We start from the raw sequence: 14,290 nt of genomic DNA, 5'->3' as shown, positions 1-14,290 counted from the left end.
CTTACATTCTCCTGCAAAATGTCTTGACAAACTTGGGAAATCTGTCGATGATAGCAAGCTGTCCAGGCCCTGAGGCAGCAAAGCAGCCCCAAACCATGATGCTCCCTCCACCATAGTTTACAGTTGAGATGAGGTTTGGATGTTGGTGTGCTTTGTCTTTTTTTCTCCACACATAGTGTTGTGTGTTCCTTCCAAACAACTCAACTTTAGTATCATCTGTCCACAGAATATTCTGCCAGTAGCGCTGTGGAACAACTTCTGACGTGCAGCAATGTTTTTCTTTGGACAGCAGTGGCTTCTTCTGTGATGCCCTCCCATGAACGTCATTCTTGTTTTAGTGTTTTACATTTTGTAGACTTGTCAACAGAGATGGTAGCATGTGCCAGAGATTTCTGTAAGTCTTTCTGTAGCTGACACTCTAGGATTCTCCTTAATCCCATTGAGCATTCTGCACTGTGCTCTTGCAGTCATCTTTGCAGGACGGCCACTCCTAGGGAGAGAAGCAACAGTGCTGAACTTTCTCCATTTATAGACAATTTGTCTTACCGTGGACTGATGAACATCAAGGCTTTTAGAGATACTTTTGTAACACTTTCCAGCTTCATCCACGTCAACTATTCTTAATCTTAGGTCTTCTGAGATCTCTTTTGTTCAAGTCATGGTTCACATCAAGCAATGCTTCTTGTGAATAGCAAACTCAAATTTTGTGAGTGTTTTTGATAGGGCAGGGCAGCTCTAACCAAGATCTCCAATCTCATCTCAGTGATTGTACTCCAGATTAGCTGACTCCTGACTCCAATTAGCTTTTGGAGAAGTCATTAGCCTAGGGGTTCACATACTTTTTCCAACCTACACTGTGAATGTTTAAATTATGTATTCAATATAGACAAGAGAAATACAATAATGTGTGTGTTATTAGTTTAAGCACACTGTGTTTGTCTATTGTTTTGACTTAGATTAAGATCATATAGAATGTTATGACCAATTTATGCGCAGAAATCCACATAATTCCAAAGGGTTCACATACTTTTTCTTGCTACTGTATGTGACTTTATGGCAAAATCCTGCACGGAGCCTTCACCATGCGCTGCCGCTTTAAAAGTGCACCAGTTGTCAGGAAGGATGACATAAGTATCTCTCTTTCGTTTCTGTGTGATAGCTCCCGGGGTTGGCGCGGCAGTTTTGACTCTGGATACAACTCTTACAGAAGTATTCTTTATTTTTTAAGTTTTAAACCAGGTCGCCAGTGTTACTGAAACCTGTTGGGACTGCTCTTTCCATAGATCTCATGGATGATTAGCAACATTGTTGTGAAGCTTCTGGGAGACATTCAAACAAACCAAAGCGTGTGTCAGAGGGACGAATATAACTTCAACACTGGAGTAGCCAAACTCTCTCTCTTGCACTCTTTCTCCCCGTTTTTCTGGTTTTGCACTGCAGAATTTATTGACCATTGTGTTTAAGGGAGGAGGTTGTTATTAAGTTTGTTATTGTTTCAACTGGATTGAGTTTAAGTGGGAATTTTGTGATTTGGCCACGGACACTTTCGGACATTTTAAGGCCTGTTTTGTTTTGGTCTACGCAGGCAGACACACACATTCATGTCCCACTCACTCATCCCTCTGGAAATAATACCGATTATTTCAAATTCTCAGCTGCTGATGTCTGGGTTCTTTGTTGTCAGTTGCCTCTATGAAGTCACCTGTGAGTTGTTCTATTATTGTATGAGGTGTTGTTGATTGGTTTCCTTCTGTGCTGTGTACTTATGCTCATATGGTGTGTCTTAGCCAATGGAGAGACAGGATATTTAGCAAACAGGCTACACTCTAGCCAGTCTCGTGGGTGTGTGGGTGTGTGGTGTGTACCGGTACTTTCTCTCCTACTCTTTTCATATCGGTAGGGTAAATACCTGCATGGTGCCCATCTCTAGCGGCAATCTCTAACACCGCTACAGAACTAGCGGCAATCTCTAACAACACCGCTACAGAACTAGCGGCAATCTCTAACAACACTGCTACAGAACTAGCGGCAATCTCTAACAACACCGCTACAGAACTAGCGGCAATCTCTAACACCGCTACAGAACTAGCGGCAATCTCTAACAACACCGCTACAGAACTAGCGGCAATCTCTAACACCGCTACAGAACTAGCGGCAATCTCTAACACCACTACAGAACTAGCGGCAATCTCTAACACCGCTACAGAACTAGCGGCAATCTCTAACAACACCGCTACAGAACTAGCGGCAATCTCTAACAACACCGCTACAGAACTAGCGGCAATCTCTAACAACACCGCTACAGAACTAGCGGCAATCTCTAACAACACCGCTACAGAACTAGCGGCAATCTCTAACAACACCGCTACAGAACTAGCGGCAATCTCTAACAACACCGCTACAGAACTAGCGGCAATCTCTAACAACACCGCTACAGAACTAGCGGCAATCTCTAACACCGCTACAGAACTAGCGGCAATCTCTAACAACACCGCTACAGAACTAGCGGCAATCTCTAACACCGCTACAGAACTAGCGCCCATCTCTAACACCGCTACAGAACTAGCGCCCATCTCTAACACCGCTACACAACTGGCGCCCAAACAGCTTTGGAGAAAAGCACCTATGAACACACAACATACACACAATATTGTTGAATTGTGTGTTTTACTGGAACCCCATACAGTGTCAATGTGGACATGCCCAATGGAAATTCTGACCAGGATTCAGGAGTTGGAGAGAATTCTCCCTTATCCCCAGGCTTCTGGATCGCATATAACCTCTCCAAGGTTACCCTCCCCTCAACCTCTTCCTGTTACTCCGCCCAGACAGACTGGGAGAGGTGTCTCTGTGCTCACTGAACAAGTGGAACAACAATGGACACACCATTAATACACTGAACAAAAATATAAATGCAACTATTTCAAAGAGTTACAGTTCATATAAGGAAATCGCTTAATTGAAATAAATTAAGCCCTAATCTATGGATTTCACATGACTGGGAATACAGATATGCATCTGTTGGTCACATATACCTTAAAGGTAGGGATCAGAAAACCAGTCCGTATCAAGTGTGACCCCCATTTGCCTCATGAGGCGCAACATCTCCTTCGCATAGAGTTGATCAGGCTGCTGATTGTGGCCTAGTAATGTTGTTCCTCTCCTCTTCAATAGCTGTACTAAGTTGCTGGATATTGTCGTACACGTCGATCCAGAGCTTCCCAAACATGCTCAATGGCTGACAGGTCTGGTCAGTATGCAGACCTTGGAAGAACTGGGACATTTTCAGCTTCCAGGAATTTTGTACAGATCCTTGCGACATGGGGCTGTGCATTATCATGCTGAAACATGAGGTGATGGCAGCGGATGAATGGCACAACAATGGGCCTCAGGATCTCATCATGGTATCTCTGTGCATTCAAATTGCCATCAATAAAATGCAATTGTGTTGTTCCACTTGTATCTTATGCCTGCCCATCCCATAACCCCACTGCCACCATGGGGCACTCTATTCACAACGTTGACATCAGCAAACCGCTTGCCCACACAATGCTATACACGCTATCTGCCCGGTACAGTGCCAGTGGCCATCGAAGGTGAGCATTTTGCCACTGAAGTCGGTTACGACGCTGAACTGAAGTCAGGTCGAGACCCTGGTGAGGATGACAAGCACACAGATGAGCTTCCCTGAGACGGTTTCTGACAGTTTGTGCAGAAGTTCTTTGGTCGTGCAAACCCACAGTTTCATCAGCTGTCTGGGTGGCTAGTTTCAGACGATCCCACAGGTGAAAAAGCCAGATGTGGAGGTCCTGGGCTGGCATGGTTACACATGGTCTGTGGTTGTGAGGCAAGTTGGACATACTGCCAAATTTTATAAAAACAATGTTTGAGGTGGCCTATGGTAGAGAAATTAACATTCAATTCTTTGGCAACAGTTCTGGTAGACATTCTTGCAGTCAGCATGCCAATTGCACACTCCCTTAACTTGAGACATTGTGTTGTGTAACAAAACTGCACATTTCAGTGGCATGTTATTGTCCCTAGCACAAGGTGCACCTGTGTAATGCTCATGCTGTTTAATCAGCTTCTTGATTTTCCACACCTGTCATGCTCAATAACAGGGATATAAACTAATGTGAGCACAACATTTGAGAGAAATAAGCTTTTTTTGATGCGTATGGACATTTCTGTGATCTTTTATTTCAACTCATGAAACATGGGACTTACATGTTGTGTTTATATTTTTGTTCAGTATAGTTTTATAATGCAGAAGAATGCCATTTGCAAAACTTAGTGGAAGTGTGGAGGCCCATCAGAAAGATGTGTGGCTGAGGTTAACAAAATGTTCAGAGACAGAATAATGAGCAAGACTCTCTTAAACAGGATGTTCAAGGGAAAATGCTAAGTTTCAAAACACTCAAACTAACCATCATTTAGTCATGACTTGTCTTGAGGGGGAACAAAAAGCAAAGGCGTTGGCCTCTTGTGAAAGAAGTGTGTGCTCACCTGAAAGATGACATGGAAAAACTCTCTCACAGGGGAAATGCGATTTATGATTGAGGAATCTCCCCACCTTGTCAGCCAACTTCACGTACGTGTGCAGAATGTGGAGGATCTGGTGTGTCTTGGGACCCAGTTTGAGAAGGACTGGAAGCCCCACCTCTAAACTCAATCTTGTTCGCTCATCCCGGTATCCCAACAAATTTCCTGGGGCTAAACCGTCTCAACAGTTTGTGCCCAAGAATCAAGACAAGAGTCCAGTAATGTGCTGGAGGTGTAAGATCCAACATCCTCCAGGTTCCTGCCCTCTCTATGGCCAGCGTCAGGATACAGAAAATGTTCAAAGGACAGAAGACCGACAGGCATGGTGGCTTTCATTCAATTGGGTCGGCCTCAATGCCATCCATGAAGCCTTCAGACCCCTGGCTGTCTTATTCCTATTCCTCAACAACTGTTGGTCCCCTTGACTGTTAGGAACTGGAGAGGGAAAGCCATAATGGACACAGGGTTAACTTACACCCTGATGCAGGAGCCCCTCTAGAGAAAGATGGTATTACTGCATGAGGAGCTTCGAACCTGGGAGGAAAGACCATTGTCCTTGGCCAATGGAGAACCGACCAATCCCTAGGGCTGGATTGATATGGAGATAAAGCTGCATGAGGAGATTATCACCCTTCCTGTGACTAATTCCAGATCCCGGCTTTTGCATTTGCTGTGGTCCTTGGCCTGGACTTTATGTTCTTCATTGCACTGATCGGTTTCGATGTCAGAACCATCCCATTGGCTGCGCTCTGACCCTTCAACCTGGAAATGCACTGATTTCAGGCTCAAGCGATGTCTTTCCTCTACCGAACATCAATGTCATACAGGAATCTCTGGCTGGAGCAACTATTTTCAGTCATCTGGATCTGAACAGCGGATATTGACAGGTGCCAATGGATCCCGTCAGTCAAGACTGCCTTCGTCTGCCTGTTAAACACATGTTTATTCCTGAATGTATTTAGGCTTGCTGTAACAAAGGAGTTGAATACTTATTGACTTGACATGTTCAGCTTTTAAATGTTTTATTCATTTGTAAACATAATACCACTTTGACATTATGAAGTGTAGGCCAGTGACACAATTTCAATTTAATCCATTTTAAATTCAGGCTTTAACACAACAACATGTTGGAAAGGTGGTGTTAAGGCACTGTATGAGTTACTGTGTCCAACACACTCCATCCACATCAAATCAAAGTTTATTTGTCACGTGCGCCTAATACAACAGGTGTAGTGAAATGCTTACTTACAGGCTCTAACCAATAGTGCAAAAAAGGTGTTAGGTGAACAATAGGTAAGTAAAGAAATAAAACAACAGTAAAAAGACAGGCTATATACAGTCGCGAGGCTATAATAGTAGCGAGGCTATAATAGTAGCGAGGCTATAATAGTAGCGAGGCTACATACAGACACTGGTTAGTCAGGCTGATTGAGGTATAGTATGTGGATATGGAGTTGGGGTTATGTTGGGTAGCTATTGACCCCTTGCCTAGTTAAATAAAAAAGTCCCCAAAAACATTTAGACTTTTATTTTATCAATGACATGAATTGCTAAATAAAGTTTTAGGGAAATACAGGCAGGCACCACATTACTAAAATACAAAACAGCTCAATCAATCAAGCATCTTGTAAGTATAAAAGCAAATATTGTTTTCAAAAAATAAAAAGTTTGAAAAGGTAGTGTAATGGGATTAGTGTGGTGTGTGTGAAGATTACAATACTTGAATGAGGCACAAATCACATTATTGTGGGAGCACCTCGTCCAAGAGTATGAATTAGGCTTTTGTGAAGGTTTGAATCCTGCCTACACATTGTTTGAAGTAACACAGCTACTGTAGTAGGTGAAAGCTGTGTGGTGGAAACCCTTGGTAGAGCATGGCTGGAGTAGGCATTGTGGTGCTCATGTGAATTTCCTTCGTTTTTTCCCGCTTCTGACCAATGCCTATTTCGCATTTTTATAATTAGAATTGAAAGTTAAGTCACTGTATCTATATGGCGATATGATAACGATGTGAATGTGATGCAGAACTCTCCTCTTTTAAAAGAGTCAAAATGCACTTTATAAAAAAAGTATTAAATTAGCTACTGAGTCTGACACCAATTTACTCCTCCTGACTCCCACTGGTCACCCCCTTCATAAGAGCATGTGAGTCCAGTTAGCCAGGAGAATTTGATGAATCATTTTGAATGCCCAGTATTGTTGTTCTCTTTTCTACTAAACTAGGCCCGTGGAGAGAGACTGCTCATTGGCCGAGAGGAGGGAAGGAGAAGACTGGGCGATAGAGGAGTCACTGGGGTCTCCTGGGAATGGTTAATATTTGAAGCATATAAGGTTTATTTTTGAGGCCTCTGTGTGTTTGTTCAGTGGCTAATGAGTAGAACTGGCAGCAGGCAGGCAGGCAGGCGGGCAGCTAGCTTAGTGGTCGTAGTAAACGGGAGCTATGTTACCTTCTGCATTTAGGAGCGCCCGGTGAGGAGAGCTGATGTACGTAGTGGTGGACTATTTTTGTGAGTTATTTATCTGTTGAAAGTTGACTCAATTCAGTTGATTTAGCAAATTGTTAAATATGATATGAAGTATGCGAGCTTGAACTTTTCGGTTTGAAATGATTTGACAGTATCTGCATGTTTGTTATATGTCTGGTTGAAGACCGATTGCAAGTTTGTTCCATCCAGTAATTGACCATATGTTACCTTATGTCATATGTCTCCTTGCGCTTCTGATGATTTTTCTATGCATGATGACAGACCAACATAGTGGAATACTTTAAAAAAATATATATATATATATTCCTTGTTGTTCAGAGACAACTTCGCTTCTTGGGCATGGGATTATACCACTCCCTTGGCTTCCTCATTTCTTGGCTTAATTATTTATCAAATTAATGGCTTCCAATGTGAACTAATTCAATTTTACAATTTCATATCGGCCAGGTCAGGAGATGCCAAATATAATGTCAATGGCTTGAATTGAGAACATTCCCCCCTGTCTTTCCACTCACTCATTGTAGTGTGTGATGTCTAGGTCACAGGGTCTGATCATTTGAAAGGCTAGAATGGCTGCAACTGAAAACACATTGGAGTTGTGGATTCTAGGCATTTCCCCTCAGGCCTCACCCAATGACAGTTGAGAACAGGGCCATGTTTAATGAGAGCGACCTCAAAAACCTCACGCTAAAACTGATATTGTGTAGTGTTTGTTTACACGTATGGAAGCAGATGTCAGGGTTATTTATCTATGTTGATGGCTTTAGTTGAAAATCTGATATGATTCAATGATGAGGCTTGAGGTTCTAACCTAAAGCAGCTGTTTCCAAGCCCCGTGACTGCAGTTGCTTAGGCTCCCATTAGGAGGTTTGTAGACTGGTTGAAGTGGGAGAGGGATACCTTGTCATGAGTGAAGATCTCCTTATGCAATGTTACGGTTTGAAAATGACCATTGTAAATGCTCGGTCTAGACTGTGTGTTTTTATAATATGATTTTCAATGTAGCTCTTATGTCCTGATTCTGTTACGTTTTCATCAGGACAGACCTTTCCTAGATATTTGGTTCTGACAAAAAAACTGAGTTTGGAATCCCAGTAGTCTCATGGAACACGGAATGACTTGAGACAATGTTGCCTTAGTTCTTAGATAAAGTGGTTAAGTAATTGAATCATATTCAAGCTGAAGACCAGATTTTAGGCATAAAGGCCACAGTCACTGACACTGCATGCTGACATGGCATGTGATGCACACAGCCAGACTACCCTCTGTGTCTTCCAGACTACCCACCCTCGGTGTCTTCCAGACTACCCACCCTCTGTGTCTTCCAGACTACCCACCCTCTGTGTCTTCCAGACTACCCACCCTCTGTGTCTTCCAGACTACCCACCCTCTGTGCCTTCCAGACTACCTGCCCTCTGTGTCTTCCAGATTACCCACCCTCTGTGTCTTCCAGACTAAAAACCCCCAAAAAGTCTGTCTGTCAGTCTGGAAACCCTGTCTGTCTGTCTGGAAACCCTGTCTGTCTGTCTGGAAACCCTGTCTGTCTGTCTGGAAACCCTGTCTGTCTGTCTGTCTGGAAACCCGGTCTGTCTGTCTGGAAACCCTGTCTGTCTGTCTAGAAACCCTGTCTGTCTGTCTGTCTAGAAACCCTGTCTGTCTGTCTGGAAACCCTGTCTGTCTGTCTGGAAACCCTGTCTGTCTGTCTGGAAACCCTGTCTGTCTGTCTGGAAAACCTGTCTGTCTCTCTGTCTGTCTGGAAAACCTGTCTGTCTCTCTTTCTGGAAAACCTGTCTGTCTGTCTGGAAACCCTGTCTGTCTGTCTGGAAAACCTGTCTGTCTGTCTGTCTGGAAACCCTGTCTGTCTGTCTGGAAACCTTGTCTGTCTGTCTGTCTGTCTGTCTGGAAACCCGGTCTGTCTGTCTGGAAACCCTGTCTGTCTGTCTAGAAACCCTGTCTGTCTGTCTGGAAAACCTGTCTGTCTCTCTGTCTGTCTGGAAAACCTGTCTGTCTCTCTGTCTGTCTGGAAAACCTGTCTGTCTGTCTGGAAAACCTGTCTGTCTGTCTGGAAACCCTGTCTGTCTGGAAACACTGTCTGTCTGGAAACCCTGTCTGTCTGTCTGGAAACCCTGTCTGTCTGTCTGGAAACACTGTCTGTCTGTCTGAAAACCCTGTCTGTCTGGAAACTGTCTGTCTGTCTGTCTGTCTGTCTGTCTGTCTGTCTGTCTGTCTGTCTGTCTGTCTGTCTGTCTGTCTGTCTGTCTGGAAACCCTGTCTGTCTGTACTTGTTGTGTCACTAGCACTAATATTGTAAGTATTCCTAGTTGGGTTATGTCAATGTTGAATTTTGAATACCAGTATAACACTAAATGATCAGTCTAATCTGCTTGACCACAATGCCACATGCGGTGCCTTTCACTTAGAGGACATCAAGTCGCTCCCCTTGTGACATTTGTGTGTTGTGCGGTTGTTTCTGATACACTAACACCCCACCACTTTACTCTGTCTTTCAGGTCGGCTGTATCGACTCAACCATTCAGAGCCTGGCACTCATGGACATGACCCTGGGCCAAGAACATGTATGTAAAGCGCTGCACGGCCACCTCTCTCTCCATACACGTACGTTTTTTTTTTTTTTTTTCACAGTCGGCTTGGCAGGATGTCCGATCCAAAGTTCTCTCCTGTAGCAGGAACTGCTGAAAGCATAACAAAAAAACAGGGACTAACTTGAAGGTGGAACACAAACAAATATATTTTCTGTCATTTCCGATAAACATTTGGTCGCATTTTTGTAGAATCATTTGGTGGTCGGTTTGTGCAAAACATTTAGGGTGAATACTTTGGATTCTTCTACGAACTTCAAAATATAGTTTTATTAAAATGCACGGAAAACAACATGTTCACATTACAGTGATATGCTTACTTACAATCCTTAACCAACAATGCCATTTTACAAAATATTGAAAAATAACTCATATTTAGAGCACATTTTGTTTTAATTTTGAATTTAATTATCTTGCGAGAAAATTTTGAAATGTAAACTAACCAATTAATATCCTAATATTAATGTTAATAAATTAAGACCAAGCCACAATGGTAAATAGCTTGTAACCTTCTGTTTAACAAATCTACTTGAGTATTGGTGTGTTTCTACATATACTGTAAGTTGGTGTGTGTTTACATTTGTACATAATATATAATAATATATGCCATTTAGCAGATGCTTTTATCTAATGCGTGCATACATTTCACGTACTGCTGGTCCAACTGAGCTACAGAGAGGACTATATGAATGTTGGTGTGTGTTTCTACATGTATTTACATTGTATCCCCTCATTCAGGAGGAGTACATCACTCCTCTGCCAGACTTCCGACTATGAACGGTCCGTTTTCAGTTAGATTGATATTTCTATGTGTGTGTGTTGACATGTTATACCTTGTAGTTTCTCATCAGGTGTCTCAGTCAGGAGGACAGTGGGATCATCAATCCTCTCAGAGTTAGACCTCAGACTATGAACTGTCCATTTTCAGTTATCATGGTACCGGTGCTGTGTGCCTGTCAAGTACAGTACTATGATAACTGAAGATTGGCAGTGCCATCGCAGTGGTTCTCTGTGCAACCTTCTGAGGCAGCCAGGCCTAAAGATCACTGGTTTCTTTCAATTCTGACTATCAACATTCTAGAATCTACTATAGGTATTATCTGTTTTCTGATTCTGAATTCTCAGTAATGATTTTGTCCTATTTAGAATTTCCCTGATGTGTATATTTTGTTGTCTATGGGGGATCATGGAGACCTTTGAGCTGCTATTTAGTTCTTTGAAGGCATCCCAAAGCACACACTGTCCTGGGTCATCTCTGACATCACACAGGGGCAGAGGTCACAGTGCTTCTCAGTATTCCATTGTGTTTGACTTCCCCTCTGGCCTTCACGGCCTGTTTGTAGGATGCTCTAGTGTTTTGTATTTGACTGTGTTGTAAAATAACAAATAATCTCTTTGTGAGCTAGCTGGTTGCACTGCTGTATTTGAGTTGCCAAGCCACCCACCTGAAATGGTCTCACTTTCTCACTCATTCCCAGGTTTGACATACTCAGACACGACAGACTTCTTCCTGATGAGGTTTAAGATGGAGACTCCGACATCATCAAATCTGTCGTTCTGCCCCTGAACAAGGCAGTTAACCCACTGTTCCTAGGCCGTCATTGTAAATAAGAATTTGTTCTTAACTGACTTGCCTAGTTAAATAAAGGTAACATCAAAAAAATCATCGGAGGACAAGAGAGAAGGAGGAAACCGATGACCTGTGTTGAGAGCCGGCTTTACCAACATCAGCAAATCAATATTTTTATACCAGAGTCGTTCTTGAATTACGGTGGCATTTGGGTATGGCGTAATTAAAAACAACATGCTTTCTAGATTTGTATTTATTGTAATGTATTGACCATTAGGATAACATTGTGCCACCAGTAGGAGTCGTAACACCAATGAGAATTTTGTTTATTGAGGATTTTCTTAAATGGAGGCCACCGATACTTAAATCTAAGATCATTAACCCATAAAATAGTTGACTAAAGGGATATGATTAATAATTGAGCTCATAATGTTATTTCCCTTTTTAAATGGACTAACCCCAAGTGACACTGGATTTAGATGGAATCCTCAAATGTATGACAAAATAAAAAAGTGTGATTAGCTAACAATTTTCTTTAATAAAGACCTCTCCCCCGATGTTTTCCACTGGAGGGAATGGTCGAGGTCCTTGTATATTTTTGTAATGAGTGGTTTTTCAGGCGGTAACTCCAAGGAAATAAAACTGAGGGACAGATATAGTAGTAAAAAAAATATATATTTTTTATAGCCTTTGTTTTCATTGATCTAAACAATATATTAAATACCTTTTTCATCTTCTAACATTCAAAATAATATTTAGCTCTAAATCCCCAAAATGTCACTACAACTTCACACGTCACTACTGGGACAAGCCAATGTGATTACTTGCCCTAAGTACGTTATACTGCAAAACTTTCTGTTAATACATTGTTTAATGGACTTGCATTACAGTAGCTAAGAGGTGGCGACGTATGTCTATGATAAGACGCTGCTCTACCTTCTTGACAGCACTGTCAACAAGGCAGGTCCTACAGGCCTACGACTGTTCAGTCGTGTGGTCAGGTGCCACAAAAAAGGACTTTGGAAAATTGCATTTGTTTCAGAACAGGGCAGGGCGGCTGGCCCTTGGATGTACACAGAGAGCTAATATTAATAATATGTATGTCAATCTCTCCTGGTTCAAAATGGAGGAGAGATTGACTCCATCATTGCTTGTATTTATGAGAGGTATTGACGTTTTGAATGCACCGAGCTGTCTGTTTGAACTCCTAGGACACAGCTCGGACACCCAGGCATATCCCACAAGACATGCCACAAGAGGTCTCTTCACAGTCCCCAAGTCCAGAACAGACTATGGAAAGCGCACAGTACTAAATAGAGCCATGACTACATGGAACTCTATTCCACATCTCGTAACTCATGCAAGCAGTAAAATTAGATACAAAAATATATATATTTTTAAATCTTTTAAACACCTTATCGAACAGCGGGGACTGTGAATCAATACAAACATTGGAGCATAAACACACGATAGCATACGCACTATACACTCACGCACACATGGATTTTGTACGGTATATATGGTGGAGTAGGGGACCTGAGGGCACACAGTCTGTGAATGTAATGCTTTTTATGTTGTATGAACTGCCTTGGCAGCAGCTAATGGGGATACATAATAAATACAAATTGTTTTATTATTGTCTAACTATTTGTCAGTTTTTCATGGTTGCAAAGGGACACATGCCACCACAATTCAAGAATGAACCATGTATGATTCTGTGGCTCTCTCACCCGTTTCTCCGAGGCACTTTGGTATGCCAAGATACCTGTCTGTAGGCTATGTTGTTGGAGTGTTCTCTCTCTGACCCTCCTCCAAAATTGCATTGAGTCTTGATTCTTACTTGTACCTTAATGTGCCTTTCATTGTTGTTACTAGTTGTGTTCATATTTATTTAGTTATGTTGCCGATAATGATCCTTCCAGTTTTCATCATCTGGATTCTCTCCTGCTATAGAACATTAAATGAACATCCCTTCCTCCGTAGGATCCATTTCAGTAATTCAGCAGGGTCAATAGATGGGTATGTGCATACCGTATGCCCTGTGATACTGTAATCAGGGTTCGTTTGGAGTCCCTTTCACTGACTCCCTGAGGCGCACAGCCATGGTTAATATCAAATCAAATGTATTCATAAAGCCCTTCTTACATCAGCTGATATCTCAAAGTGCTGTACAGAAACCCAGCCTAAAACCCCAAACAGCAAGCAATGCAGGTGTAGAAGCACAATATGTATGTCTATGGTGCCTGCCCAGGGTTAATATGTATGTCTATGGTGCCCGCCCAGGGTTAACATGTATGTCTATGGTGCCCGCCCAGGGTTAACATGTATGTCTATGGTGCCTGCCCAGGGTTAATATGTTTCTCTATGGTGCCTGCCCAGGGTTAATATGTTTCTCTATGGTGCCTGCACAGGGTTAATATGTATGTCTATGGTGCCCTCCCAGGGTTAATATGTATGTCTATGGTGCCCTCCCAGGGTTAATATGTATGTCTATGGTGCCTCCCCAGGGTTAATATATATGTCTATGGTGCCTGCCCAGAGTTAATATATATGTCTATGGTGCCTGCCCAGAGTTAATATATATGTCTATGGTGCCCGCCCATGGTGACAGGCTGTCAGCTACAGTAGCTGTTCTACATAGCCAACAGTGCCCTGCAGCAGCATCAGAATGCCCCAGTGGCTCAGAAAAGGCCTCCCTCCACCTACTTCCCATGGACCTAACCTTTGATGTTTGCAGATCTGTATGGCGGAAGCTTCACCTCTACACTGCTAATATCTATCCAGACCCTTCAGATCGGCAAACATGTCCATATTAGGGCCAAGGGGAAGGGGTAGGTAGAGATTGAATTGAGACCAGCTGTAGTCGTCAATGTGCTGAAAGAAGAAACCTTGTATGCCTTCAGTATCCACACAGGGCTGCTTCAACAGCCACAGGGTGGAGCTAGCTATTTGTCTAACAGTCCTCTGGTACTGTACTGTGTAGTTGTATGTAAACATGTTAAGATATACAGTGGCACGGTATGAAACTGTAACCTATAGTTAGTTATATGTAACTAGCCATTTATAAAGTTTCTCTGATTTGTGAAATATAA

General features: G+C 42.5%; 1 long non-coding RNA gene across 2 annotated transcripts; it reads left to right on the top strand.

The window, feature by feature from the left end:
* The first annotated feature begins 6,192 nt into the window (after nucleotides 1–6,192).
* LOC109892336 (uncharacterized) lies at nucleotides 6,193–14,290 on the top strand. Of its 2 annotated transcripts, XR_002255599.2 has the most exons (3): nucleotides 6,193–7,049; nucleotides 9,539–9,604; nucleotides 11,107–14,290. It is a non-coding gene; the product is annotated as an uncharacterized LOC109892336 (long non-coding RNA). The 2 variants fall into 2 exon arrangements; XR_002255602.2 differs by lacking the exons at nucleotides 6,193–7,049; nucleotides 9,539–9,604 and adding an exon at nucleotides 10,600–10,721.

Source organism: Oncorhynchus kisutch, linkage group LG6 (genome assembly GCF_002021735.2).
Source record: "Oncorhynchus kisutch isolate 150728-3 linkage group LG6, Okis_V2, whole genome shotgun sequence".
NCBI classification, from domain to species: Eukaryota; Metazoa; Chordata; class Actinopteri; order Salmoniformes; family Salmonidae; genus Oncorhynchus; species Oncorhynchus kisutch.
The sequence above is the reverse complement of the archived record's forward strand: the minus strand, read 5'-3'. Positions and strand labels throughout refer to the sequence as shown.